The sequence below is a fragment of the Acromyrmex echinatior genome, chromosome 16, assembly GCF_024713525.1.
Source record: "Acromyrmex echinatior isolate Ae372 chromosome 16, ASM2471352v2, whole genome shotgun sequence".
Classification (NCBI taxonomy): Eukaryota; Metazoa; Arthropoda; class Insecta; order Hymenoptera; family Formicidae; genus Acromyrmex; species Acromyrmex echinatior.
Genome location: NC_141867.1, coordinates 8,936,459 through 8,951,471, shown reverse-complemented (window position 1 = coordinate 8,951,471; position 15,013 = coordinate 8,936,459). Strand labels below are relative to the sequence as shown.

The window sequence follows — 15,013 nt, the reverse complement described above, 5'->3', positions numbered from 1 at the left end:
TTGATTCGTTCTATAGCTGATCCTTGCATATATTATGGAAATGGTCAGAAGGGGCGTTTGTTGTTGGCAATATATGTAGACGACATCCTCGTTGCTGGACAACCAGAAAACGTTGTGACTGAATTGCTAGATTTCATGAAGGCTGCGTTCGAGATAAAGATCGAAGAGCCAACCTGTTTCCTAGGTTTGGAACTAAATGTTGACCGAAGATCAGGACGTATTCGCGTAAATCAACAGGGATATATTCGTAATATGCTCGCTCGTTTTGGAATGGAAAATTGTAACAAAGCCCATACTCCGGTAGAAGTTCAAATTAGGAAACATCAACTAACGGACGATGAAACATTTGGAGTTCCATTCCCTTATCGACAGGCTATTGGATGTTTACTATATGCAGCGACGCATACGAGACCAGATATCTCGTTTCAGGTTAATCATGCTGCTCGCGCTGTTGAAGCACCAACACCGTATAACGTGAAGGAAGTGAAAAGAATTTTCCGTTACTTAAAAGGCACAATGTCAGTAGGAATTCAGTTTGGTGAAGGTAAAAACGAAGTTGTTGGATATTGTGATTCAGACTATGCAGGATGTCCGGACACTGCTAAAAGTACTTATGGACTTATGTGTTCGTATTAAACGGTGGACCAATATCCTGGGAATCACGGAAGAGCACGATTGTCGCTGACTCCACAACTGTTGCTGAACTGCAGGCTGCTTATGAAGCATCGAAACAAGCCATATGGATTAAAGATCTCTTGGAAGAACTCATAACGTCTTCTGAGAAACCAATAATAATCTATTGCGACAATGAAGCGGCTGTTAAGCTGTCAAAATCCGAGGAAATAAAGAAGAAAACCAAGCACGTCAATGTTCGCTTTAATTTTCTACGACAGACTGTTGGAGACAACAATGTAGAAGTTAAACATATTGCGGGCACAGAGAACCCAGCGGACATGCTAACGAAGCCTCTACCCCATGCAAAGCTGCTCCATTGCTGTAATCTTCTTTTTATCGAGTGAGACTACGTCAAGAGGGGGTGTTGATTGTATGCCGTTAGTCCCACTATATATATATCACGTGTTCTTGTTTTTATTATATCTGTTACCAGACAGATGGCGTGAGCACCCTTCTCGTACTAACCTTACCTTTTGTTTCTTTATTATTGTTCGCACGCGCCGAAAACCAAGCTCTGTATTTTGTTTTGTTATTCAGCAATAAAAATCCCAATACTACTGCAATATATAATATAGATATATAATATAGATTCCTATAAGTCTGTTTAATAAACTTTATTTAACAAATATTTCGTAATGCACTTATTATCTCTAAAATACATGATTGATTTTTATCATTTTTTGTCGTAAAGTAATATAACTCACGCTGAATCAATAGCCATATATGATCACTTGCCACAGGATATGCAACATTTAGCACATGGAAGATCTTGCAAGTATCGATTGTTTCAAATGCTGATGATACTTTGTACAGGATCTTATCTAATGAGATAAAAAAAATGATGATATTTCAATCAAAGTAGGTCCGACAACAATTATAATATATGGCTGAATTGTCAAATTCATTTCAATCCGTTTCTGAATAATATTATATATCTCCGGCAATCTAAAATGTCAATATCATGACATTATATTTTAAATAAAATAAAAATTTTAATCGTACTTTGATGTGCACAACGATACTTTCTTCACATTCAATCATTGAAGATTTCTAATGACCTTTCTTTGTTCCGATCCTTTTGGAGGAATCATATAAGATAATGCACATACCATATTTCCGACGATATTCGCCTTGAAAGAAAAATACCGTTCTTTTTAAAGGGGTATCTCACCTTTTAAACTCTTAATGAGTTAGCGCACATATAAAAAAATACGTATCTCTTAGATTTTTGTGTTTAACAACATATCTCGTGGAAAATCAAATCGGTTTCGGAACCTTTCCTTGTAAGCAAAATATATTTTTAACGTAGAATTCGATATAAACTTATAAACTATAGTGTTATAACTTGCGGCTAGTATAATAAGTATTTTGTTTATTTACAACTAGTTCATGCATAACTAATTAATGTGTGATTATTTCACATAATTGAAACTAATTATCCTTGTACATATATGTACATAAAATGTCTCATTTTAACTGTTGCATCAAATTATCTCGAAACAATACGGAAAAGTATATTTCAGATAAAAGAAACGATTTATAATGGGACATACTTTTTTAAATACTTTTTGAACATATTATTTGTTACATTATTTCTTTTTTAAGTGCAAATACCTAAAAGATATTAGGTTGATAATTTAAGGATGTATTAGATGTACAGTCCCTACAAAGAAAATTGGATTTGGACATATGTTTAATATTTACATTTCAAATAAAATATGTACATATTAAAGTTGTGTGAATAAGATTATATTCTTGTTTACTAACAAATTTTTGTATTTATTTTAATTTTTATTTCTTATTATTTTCATTGTTAAATGTTAAAATTTTTTTAATGATAAAAAAATTTACATTTTTCTCTTATAAATACTTTAAATATTCACATAAAATAATTTATGTAAAGTTCTATTGCGATTTACTAATTACTTACAAAGATATTGAACAAATAAGTATTTTGTTTATTTAGGACAACTAGGACAACTTTCATGCATAACTAATTAATGTAACTCTATAATCCTGAATACATAATGTACTTATATTAAAAAATTGAGATATTTATCATATATTCTATAATATACAATGCATTTCCATGTACTTTTATTAGAACAAAAATTTAAAAAATACTACTATTTATTAAAACTTATTATCCAGATAGTAAACCGTTACCTTTGTTGCATTATTTTTAAACGTAATTTAAAATAATCTGTAAATTTTGTACAATTTCATTATCATTTTGAAAATTTGTATGAAACATCCTTAATTCTCTGTCTCTACATTTAATCGATTATAACACCATTCAAATTTAAATTTTTTTCCATCGTACAGTTTTAAGAGGATCGTAAAGACGAATATTCATATTGTAAATAGCACTTACAGATTTACATGTCATCGATACATCATTACATATTACTAAATCAATATTTCACACACATGTAGATACATGTAAATTTTCATATTTTTATAATAATAACGTTCTAATTGAATGTCTAAGTTTAATTTTAAGAAATCCACATTGCTTCCCAGTTAGAAATGATAATTTAATCGAGATCGAATAGATATCGATTCGACGTCGAAAGCATCAAATTGATATCGATCTGATGTCGATTTCATTATCATTTCTGACTGAGTTCTTCGTAGTGCAAACTATTAGTCTGTAGACTATTATTTCACATTGTATTTTATATGAAGCAATTGTTGTTACGATATAACAGCTCTGAAGGAGCCATATTGGACTAAGTAATAATAAAGAAAATCTCAATTTCAAAACTTTTTGTTGTTCTCAATATGACTCTATTTCGCAGACATGTATTAATGCTTATTCTTTAATCCTGGAGAACGATTTTCGAATGAGTAATAGAGAAAGAGGTAACTGTTATATAAAAATCATGTGTAATACAGATGACACATACACACGCGCGCGCGCGCGCGCACACACTCTCTCTCTCTCTCTTTCTTTCTCTCTCTCTCTCTCTCTCTCTCTCTCTCTCTCTCTCTCTCTCTCTCTCTCTCTCTAGGATTTACTTCCTTCTTAAGGGACCATCCTCCCCCTGCGAAACACTTTTCTAAATTATGAATACATGATCGTACTTATTGATACTCTGCAAAATTCGTTGAATAATTTGTTGAAATTATTTATTTTATTTTTTTTTATTTTATCATATTCTAACTTTTTTCTTATATTATTTTTGTTTTGAAAACAGAATATTTGTGTCTTTAAGATACAAAATTGGTATTGTAAAGCAAGGAATATGTATTTTAAAAGAAAAAATTTATGATTAAAAGCAGAGAATTCGTCTGCTTTATTCCATTTGGAAAATAAACGAAAAGTTAAACATACATATATATTATCAACTTTATTTGATAACAGCTTTTTAAAGAAGGACAAGCGACGATTAAAAAATCTGTAGGAGGTTACTTAGAGTCATGACTTTGACAATATATGTCAAGATTATCGAAATTGGTAAAAGGTCGCTCATTTACTAAAGTTTTACCAAAAAAATACGCAAGTACAATGAATTATTTCGTTAACCAAACAAGTATATGTTTTGTGTTTCGCGGGTTTTCTCCGTGTCTAGATCCATTCTTGGAATGCCAACGTTTCGTGAGCCTTGCAGTCCACTTCATCAGGGCGAGGAGCAATATCAGGCTACTTTTCGCCCTGATGAAGTAGACTGCAAGGCTCACGAAATGTTGGCATTCCAAGAATGGATCTAGACACGGAGAAAACCCGCGAAACACACAACAATTATATAGAAAGCACCCGTGGAAGTCTCAAGAATATTAAGTATATGTTTTCTTTACATCTGACTGATGTCATTATTCTATGCATAAAAATATTAAGATATTACGATTATCAAAAAATTAATGGTTTATGAGATATTTAATCATGTGTTATGTCAATTATATGTGTCAAAAATGTACCTATAATGTCTCGTAAATTATTCTTTTTTTATATTTCTAACTTAATACTTTTACATGCAAAATGCAGAATGATTATAAAGAAATCACATTACGTAAAATGTCATATAATTCCATTTTAAAAAGCGCAAATAAATATAACATCTTTTTCATCAATACGGAACCTTATTTACTCAGCGCAAACGGGAGGAAAATTAGAATTAAAATACAGCTTACTCGGAATTTATAGTAGTGTAGGATTGATCGCGCGTGTAATTTTCGAAATACTATCTTCTTTCGCTTTATAATAAAAAAAAAAACTGTCCAAACTCAATGTCGGTCAACTCTATTCTGCCCTCCGCTCGCGATCTACCCGTCCTCTCCACGTTCGCCCGTGCGGGATCTCCTCATTCCGCATGAGAATTATCCGTCTTATACTACAATTGGCCATCCTACAATTGGTATTGCCTTCGATACCATTATTCTTCCTGAGTCATGGGTGTTTGTCATCATCAGGTGGTTCGTCCTTATCGGTCTCCGATTCGTCAGGCCCAGAATTTTATATAGTCTGTACTCCTGTGCTCGTATTAGTTTCTCATGATCTCTTATTTTCCGCACGATATATCGGTGGTTCTTCAACGACTTCGTTATCTCGTAAAGTCCAAGGAATGACATGAACCTTGAACCTAGCTACGTTTGCTTGATCGCTACCAGGTCAATCCAATAGAATCTTACTTCCTTTCTCTTCTTATTAAAGATCTTTCTGTTCTCCTACTGAATTTTAAATAGGTTCTGCTTGACTTCATCTCTAAGCTTCTCATGCTGTTCCTCGAATGATGTGATGCTTTTTGTTTCCATTAGTTTTTACAGCTGAATATTTGTTTTGAGTGTCATAGGCTTGCCAATCTTCAATTCGAAGGGTGTTCTCTTAGTACTCTGGCTGTATGATGAATTGATGTATTGCTGCATCGCATCAACGTGTATCATTCGAGAGATTTCGACATGGACAATTTAGTTAGAATCGGAATGATGGTGCGATTTGTTCAATCTGACATTTTCTCAGGCATCCTCATAGTGATTAATGTATGTTCTATTCTTTCTTCTTCACAGTAAGTTTTGAATGCTGCAAACGTGAATGCCATTCCTCGGTCACTAATAATTCTTACTGGATTTCCAAAAATCACAGACTGTCTTAGTCGTGTTAGAACTTTTTCTGTAGTTGTCGGCCGGGTTAGGTACAACCCAGTTAAATTTATTAAGGCATCGGACCATAGCGAATATGTGTTTGTAATTTTTCTTCGTTGATGGCATGGGGCCTAGGTGGTCGACGTGATAAGTATGTAGAGGGGTTTCTCCTTTGTCAATTGGACGTAACATTCCTTCGGCTTTTCCTTGCTTCTTCTCGGCAAGTATACATTTGATGCAATTGTTGATGCATTTTTGTATCCTAGACTGCATGCGAGGGAACCAAAATACTTGGGCGATGATGTATTCTGTCTTTTTTAACCTAAAGTGGCCCTTTTCATGTGCTTGTTGAATTACTTGACTCTGCATGCTTTTAGATACTACCAACTGTTCAACTCCGTCTTTAGTGCGATACAAAATGCCTTGAGCCAACAGTGACAAATCCTTGTTGTTTTCATCCGCTATAGACTTCACAATTTCTTAATTTCCGAGTCTTCTTATTGAGTCAAATATATCTTCTCTGCTAAACCATCCTATCCTCTGTTTGTATATAATATCTCTATTGGGTTCCTGCTTAAGGCATCGATGATCAGGATCGATGTTCGATGGTATATTGAAATTCTTCAATTAGGAGTACTCAGCGGGCTACACGTAGACAGGTATCTTTCTTCTTCATCGTCATTGCGAAGGTTTTGCAATCTATCACGATCTTAAATGGCGAGTAAATAAATTCGAAACTTTTTCAGAGCTTTTATAACAGCGAGTATCTCCATCTCGTAGCTGGTATATTTTCTTTCCACTGTTGTCGTCTTCTAGCTAGCGTAATAAATTGAGTGCAATAATCCATCTTCAGAATTTCTTTGTATTGGAATGGCTCCTAATCCTTTCATACAAGCATTTGTGTGGAGCTCCGTTTCTACTCCAACACAGTACAAATTCAACATGAGTTTCTCTATTAGAGCACGTTTTAACTGCTTTAATGCCATTTGTTGAGCATGCTCAAACTTGAATTTGTTGTTTCCTTTCAACAAATGTGTCAAAGACCTTCAGGGCAAATCGTGATACAAACTTGCAAAAGTAACTGGTGAGTCTCAAGAAACTTTGCAGTTGCTTTGTCGTCGTGGGTTTGGGAAATTGTTCACGCCACTGCTTGAATTTTCTTGTCAGAAGGTTATATCTGTTCTGCTGCGATCTTAAATCGTAGGAATTCAACTTGCCTGACTAGTAACTTACAATTCACCTCTTCCAATTCATCTCGAGGCCGTGCTTCATGGCTGTCACCAATACTTTTCTTAGCTTTTTTAGATTTTCTTCTTTTGCAGGAATTATTAAGTCGTCCAAGTAGACTATCCCGTCTATGATCAACTGTCTGAATACCGCTCTGATGTGTCTCTGAAAAACTGCTGGGGAATTCGATAGGCCGAATGGGACTCTGAGAAATTTGAATTGCTCGTCGGATACTACAGCACAAATAATATAAACGACGTGTATTTGATGCTCTCCTCCTCGATAGGTACATAGAAGAAATCATTACGCACATCAAGGGTACTGAATACTACTGCGTCTTGAAGTTTATCCAGCAGATCCTCGATTAATGGCAAGGGAAATCTATCCCTGAGAATCTTTTGGTTCAACCTGCGATAGTCCACACATAATCTAGGCTCTCCGTTCTTCTTTGTCACTAAAACGATCGGACTAGCATAATCTGATGTGCTTAGTCTCGCGATACCTTCTCAACCATCTATAATTTCATTGATTATGTCCTTCTGTTCAGTTGATAGTCGTTTTGGACTTTGATGAACAGGGATGTTGTCCGTCAGGGCAATATGCATTTTGATTCCTGTACTCTTGTTAGCTATCGATTGATAGCTTTTGATTAGTTCACGTAACTCTTCTTTAACTTCTGGATTTGTCACATGCTCGACTAATACTTCATCTGCTTTCTCCTTCTCGTCTTCCTTGGGAACATCTATTTTCAATACTTCTTTCCAGATGTTTACGGATTCGATCTCGGACTGATTTTTATTTCGTTATCCATCACTCTCTCATCTATTTTGGTAAGCGTCAACTGCCTTTTCTTTAACTTGACTTCAACATGATCTGATAGCTCATCACCAATTATGAGATCGTGACTAATGAGATCGTCAGAAACTATGTCAAAAGTGAATGCAAAAGTCAATCCGTCGATAGTCACATCTGTTTTGAACCGACCCAATGTGCGATTGTTCGTCGATCTGACACCGTCAAATGGAACTGAGATTTTCTCTAACTCCGATGCGACTAATCGTTTGTATAAACTAAGGCGAATCAAATGTAAGTCACTTCCTGAGTCGATAATCGCCGTCACATTCTTGTCGCGAACCGTAATTGTTTTATATATTTTATTATTCGATTTAATCATGTCTACCCGAGCAGTTTTCGCGCCTTCAACGGTTTTGTCTTTATCGGCGTTCGTACACTTAGTCGACAGTGATCGAAATTCCTGCACTTGAAACACTTCATTTCTTTTATTTTGTCGGGACAACTTGCGCTCAGATTATTCTTATTTCCGCAGTTGAAGCATCTCTTCGGGTTTTCACTTGTCGGTGTTAGATTAGCTTGCTTAGGTGTATTATTCAACTGTCGTTTTTGGTTTGTCCTTCTGTTGTGTTTCGTAGTACCGTAGCCTTTGCCTCAACTCTTTTATTGTCGATGCGCCATATAGAATTGATTTACTTGTTTTGTCGTCTGATATACCGTTTATCATGTACTGCATCTAGGCATCAAACTCGATATCTGCATGGCTGACTATTTCCAATATCCGGTACATATACTTGGAACGTCTCATTCTGTTTCTTCTCGGATCGTATGAGCTTTTGGTAAACATTGTTATTAAGCGTCCTGGAAAATTCGTCTGTAAGGCTTTTCTTGAACTTTTTTATAGCTAGTTACCTTAAAGGGGTATAACACCTTTTACGGCCAAAATCGACCTCATTTTCAAGATTTTTTTTTACATACAAAGAAGTGCGTAATTCAAAATCGGGTCTTTGGGCTTTTTTATTTACATATTAAAGACACTGAACATATTTTTTGTTTTTGAAAAATCATCATGGTTTATAAAATAAACGCCGTCAAAAGAGGCCGCTAGCATCGCGTATGTCTTGCTGGTGTACGATTGTGGCTGACTGAAGTGACCTAAAGCAAAAATACAAATTGATTCTTAATCTGTGATAGTTTGGCTAAGGTAGTACCGGTGGATTTTAAAAAATATCAATTTTTGAGAAAATGGCACGACTTTGAAAAAAAAATCGAATTTTCGCCTAAAAATCTGACATAAAATCGATTGCCAAAAAAAATCTAGTGATTCTTTTTAAAAGGCTAGGTAGTACCATAAAGACACCCATGCTGAGTATAAAGATATTAGATTTTTGTCAATCGGATAAAAATTGTGGGCGTTGTGATGCACACCAGCTTGAAAAATAGTGTTTTTCAGAAAACGCGTTTTAAGTTTTGGTACGAGAAATCTTGCAATTATTAGCTTATTACCTTAATCGGCAATGCCTGGCCCGTACAATTGTCCTTCCAAATTAAGGTCCTCATCATCTTTGGCCTTTTTTTATTTTTTGAAGCCGCAAAGGTGTTATACCCCCTTAACCTCGAAGCTGACAAATATTTTCGCGGATTCTCGCAGGAGTCGTTTGGCGTAAATTATTTTTTGCACCTCAGTTCAATTACATATCTCAGAAGTTCTCGAACCATTACCTTACACTTTCACCGTTGTCTCCACTGTTCGAGCGCGTCTTCAACGTGTCTTTGAATGTAAATATTAGTTGTCGATGATGTTCTGGTGAATCGGGACTGCATCGTCCGATTTATCCGCGCGCCACCCGTGTCATGTCGTACGACTTGCTTTTTTGCGCTCTCTTCTTCTGCGTCATCGTTCTCGTCCTCGGCTATCCTCACTGTCATTTTTATTGAGAACTTCCTTAAGCCGCATTTGCAACGTCTTTTTATAGCCATTCACTTTAAAGCCCAAATTCCGTAGGCGCGCTTTCAATTTAGCTATAGTTAATGCGTCGACACTAATATCTTTGTCTCTCTCACTTTCTTCGTCGTCATTATCATTCTCTTCAGCTTCCTTCGTCAATATCTCTCGTAGTCTCTCCTTTAGCATTGCTTTACTTCCCTCGATGTCGAGTCCCAATTGTTCGAATTTCCGCTTTAACTCGTCTATAGACATGGTGGCGATTTCTTGATTCGTGCTCGCCATTTTGTCCGTCATCTTGTGCAGTTCGTTGTAAATCTCCGAATTTCACAACACTCGTTGATTAAGGTATTTCGGCTCTTATGTCTCAACATTTCCGTCTTTACTTTCTTGTCTTAATATTCTCGTCTTAGTGTCTTCGTCTTAACGCTTTCGTCTTGACGTCTTCGTCTCGGCGTCTTCGTCTTAGTGTCTTCGTCTTGACGTCTTCATCTTAACGTCTTCGTCTTGGCATCTTCGTCTTATATCTGCTCTCTTTTACACATTCGAAAACCACAAGAGGGTCGATACATCGTATTCCGAACGAGCCCCCACTATGTAGGATTGATCGCATGTATAATTTTCGAAATATTATCTCCTTTCGCGTTGTAACAAGAAAAACTCGCTGTCCAAACTCAACCGGTCAACTCTATTCTGCCCTCTGCTCGCAATTTATTTGTCCTCTCCATGTTCGTCCATGCGGGATTTCCTCGCTCCGAATGAAGATCACTCGTCCTATAGGAATATCATAAAAGTAATGATCGATGTATGTGTATTTCCTAAAAAATTGAGAAATATATCTTTGTCAAAGATTCAATACATACATATGATGCAATGTATGTAATATATATACTATGTCCTAAAATTCACTACTACTATTAAAAATCTATAGTACATACATGAACTAAGGCTTATTGTTCTTAATCGAACTTTTCACATTTTTTGTATCTCGGTTTACCTTTCTTCTTTTTCTCTTCGCATTATATGAAAAAAGTAAATAGTTGAACCGTGCAAAAATTCTAAAAAGAATAAGCTTATTGTTTTTCAGCGTCAACAATAAATTTTGAAATGCAATCAATGAGACATAATGCAGCAAGGATGGAAGTTAATAAAGTTAGTAAAGTTATTAATAAAGTTGTTAGTAATGCAGTAAGGACCGTTTTTAATGCAGTTAAAGCATCCAGATATACGAGGTCTGTCCCAAAAGTATCCGACCTGCATTTATATCTTCGCGCCAAAGTGTTCTAGCGACCTCTACCGGGCAGGCACGTCAACAGTAGGACCTTACGAACTTATCGGTTGGTCGCCGACACTAGTAGGACGTATAGTTCATACGCAGTGTGTATTTGTTTACAGTGTCTTTTTCACGTTCGTCAGATTTTTAAGTAGCTAAAAATGACCGAAAAAGTTGAGCAACGACAATGCTCCAGCGCATGCATCAAACCTTGTGCAGCAGTATTTATCAAAACACAGTGTTGTACAGCTTCGCCAGCCTCCGTACAGTCCCGACGTAGCTCCCTGCGACTTTTGGCTATTTCCTCGATTGAAAATGCCGCTTAAAGAACACCGATTCGACGACAAGAAGATTGTTGAAACCAATGCGACGAATGCACTAAAGGCGATTCCAATAACTGACTTTCAAGACTGCTTTGGGAAGTGGAAGCATCGATATGAGCGTGTTGTTCAATCAAATGGGGACTACTTCGAAGGATGCCACCAACCGGATGACGAAGAATAAGCCAAGCGCCGAAAAATGGAGGTAAGTCGGATACTTTTGGGACAGACCTCGTACAATAATTTGGCATTTTTTTAATTATTAAAAGTAATTACTTAATGTTATTTTTAAAGTAATTACTTAGTGCTATTTTTTATATTGAAATATAATTTACAATACTGTTACGTCCTACAAACGCCACGATTTTTTTTCTTCGGCTCCACGTCGCGACTATGTTGGCGTCCGCGAGACTCGAGCGGAGCTTTCTGATAACGGTTTGACAGAATTGAAAGGAGAGACCGGATAGGCTCCGCGAAAACTCGTAAATGCCAATCAACCTGGAAGGAATAACAACCTTAATGTAGGCTCGAAAAGAGACAAGATTGCAAAAGATATTATAAATGCATCGAAGTCACGCAATAGAAAAAATTTAGGCTTTGTCATCCACTGACTAACAATTTCATTTTAGAAAAACAGGCGCCACGTCGCACTTAAAAAATCGTAAAACGCATAGGATAACTTTCCAAGGGAGCGTTATCTAAAATCAGACTCGCAACTGACAGTGGTAGCCCTGCACGCAAACCTATTTATGCACGGTAACCAGTTGTTTACCTAGTCGTATTTTCCGCGAGAATAACAGAATTCGTCATCCGTCTCGGAACAATCTTGGCTCTTTAAGGAAAATCACTTCGTAAATCACTTCTTTTCTTCTCGAAACTATTCTAAAGATGTACTCTAGATCAACAACGATAAGACGCTATAAAAATCGTAAATCTCGCGTGATTGCAACTAATTTTTGCATCCTAGACAAAAGGCATAACGCCCTTTTTTTGGGATATAAATAGAGGTCCCGCGGAAGCGCAGAGCGTCAGTACGAAATTTTGAATTACCCGGTCCACGTCAGTGAAATTCGCGCACAGTTAACTCATTGTCTCGGGCAGTCCGAAAATTATTGGAACCCGCGCTAATCACACCAGTTCGCGATCCCATCCGAGTGCGAATTTATAACCAAATTGCAACTGGAACTACTAGCCATACGCCACGGCGACTGCCCTTCGGACGCTCTTCGCCCTTCTGACGACGGATCTCCTTGGCCACTCGCCTAGAACATACCTGATATCTTGGGCCAGATAATAATAAGTCGCAACTATTTCCAGTCCACCCCCGCGTTTCCCCGCATGAAAAAACACATTCATTGTGCATGAATACACACGCGTTTCAAATAAATACACGTCAAATTTAACCCTTCGGTTCGTAGTGCGTACCATCAGGAAACGCGGACGAACCCCCTATAAGAAGAGTAGGCGGAACCATTCTCCAGGGTCACCCACAATCGCGCCACCACAATCGACTGGCGAACAATTCTTCGAAATCTCCTAATCACCAACACAACCGTTGGATCTCACTTCTCTTCCTGTTATCGACCCCGCTATCCAAGAAATCCTCGGTTATTCCCCTCCTCCTCTCAAGGAACAATTCCCTCCCCCTCCTCCTCTCGAAGAATGATTCCCTCCTCCTCCTCACGAAGAAGGATTCCCACTCCTTTCTCCTTTGAATCAACTCCCGCCCCTCCCATTTTAACCGAATCCCGAGCCGATCGACTGGGATCGGATGTCTGGTTCTTTCCGCCCCCCTCCTATGAAGGGGACAGATTAGTCACTGCATACATCCATCAATAATTTACGAGATATTTTAGGTACAATTTTTTTGGCACATATAATTGACATGACACATTAAATATCTCATAAACCATTAATTTTTTGATAGTCGTAATATCCTAATACTTTTATGAATAATGACTTAGAATAATGATATGAGTCAGGTGTAAAGAAAGCATATACTTGTTTGTTTAACAAAATTATTTATTGTGCCTACGTATTTTTTATAAAATGAAGGAGGACCTATAAGAACCAATTTTGGCTTCCTCCAAATTTTGTCAAACTCACGAAAATCTATATTTTGAGGTCAATTAGATTCAATTCTAGTTTTAATTGCTATATTTATTAGGAAATCAATATTTTGAATTTTAAATGTATTTTTATGTTTTATTCCTCATCTTCCGATTCATCTGTTTCGGACCAAAAAGCTGCATCCATTTCTGGATGAGCATCACTGTAATATTGAGATGTATTTTCCATATATTTATAGTATCTAGATACCACAAAACCAGATGCAATGTGCACAGTATTCTATAGTCCGTGCTCCCGCTTTGGATTGACAATACCAATCTTTGATAGGATCAAAGCCATTCTTCTCATACCGAATCCAAAAAAATTGGTATTGCTTGGATGAAGCATATTGAGATTGCAACTTAACTTTTAAAATGTTTGCTTCCTGTTTGTGCACGTAAAACACGTAATCACTATCTTCCGCCATATGTTTCGTGTATAAGATGCCGCACCGCTTGCTTTATCTGGTAAATCCCAATCATTATTCTGTGAAGATCTTGGAGTGTCAAAGTCTCTAATGGAGACTTGCCTGTATTTTCTCTCAAATGGTGATCTTTCTGAACCACCTTTCATTTTCTACAATCTTTTGGAGATCATCAATGGGTTTTTTTTAGACAAAGCGAGTATGTGATGATGTTACTTGAACTCGAGGTGATAAGCATTACACAGTGCGGATACAATTATGTAGTCTCCGATGTATGGTATTTGAGTGTTAGGAAAAACATTGGCCAGCATTTTCCATGTTTTAATTTAAAAATTTACGGATTCGACAATCCAACGAATTTTGGACACGAATCTGGATTCATTCGCACTTATAGCATCATGTTGCCTTCCTGCTTCAAAAAAATGAGACATTTTCAGTATCAACCCATGTTCTTCCAAAGTTATTGAATCACGGAATTCTCGGTCTACAACCATAACGTCTTCTGATCATAACCATCCTAAAAATAAAGAACTTCTCTCTTTCATCAGACTGTTTAATATATTGGCATCATTATTTTTCCCGTCAGCAAAGTAGGGACCAAAGACATCCAAAATATATTCAATAGCACTACCATCATAGGCTTGACCAGAGACCTGCCTTTGTTAATAGAAAAAGAATGCCTTTGGAAAGAATAACTACTTTTCTATATGTATGTTCCATCTGCTACAAGTATATGTCTTTACCTTCCACAAATAGAGCTTTAGCCATATCCCTAATGTGTAATCCTATGAAATCTTCTTTCGTGATATGATTCAAACCAAGATGATTGGTGACAAAATCTTCCATCTGCTTTTCTAGCAGAGTCTATTATTTTACCAATTGTACGTCTCTGTATCCCGAAAAGTGTTGACAGAATTGAATGAGACATTCTTGTTCTCAATTTAATAAGTAATAGAACAAGACAAGTACGTGCACTTTTTATAGATGTACTATGGATTTTATCACTAACGTAAATGAAAAGATTATTAAAATCTCTCGTAGATATTCTGGATAATCTGTCGATGATAATTAACATCACTTAAGATTCCAAGAGAGTCAAAATTCAATTATCGTTCTTTCGCTAATACTCGGAGATTATTCAACGAATTGAATATCTCGGTTCCAGT

The 15,013-nt window shown here is 36.5% G+C and overlaps 1 pseudogene; it reads right to left on the bottom strand.

The window, feature by feature from the left end:
- Window positions 1–1,146: 1,146 nt before the first annotated feature.
- On the bottom strand, window positions 1,147–3,485 carry LOC147907137 (uncharacterized; annotated as a pseudogene).
- Between the last annotated feature and the right edge of the window lie 11,528 nt (window positions 3,486–15,013).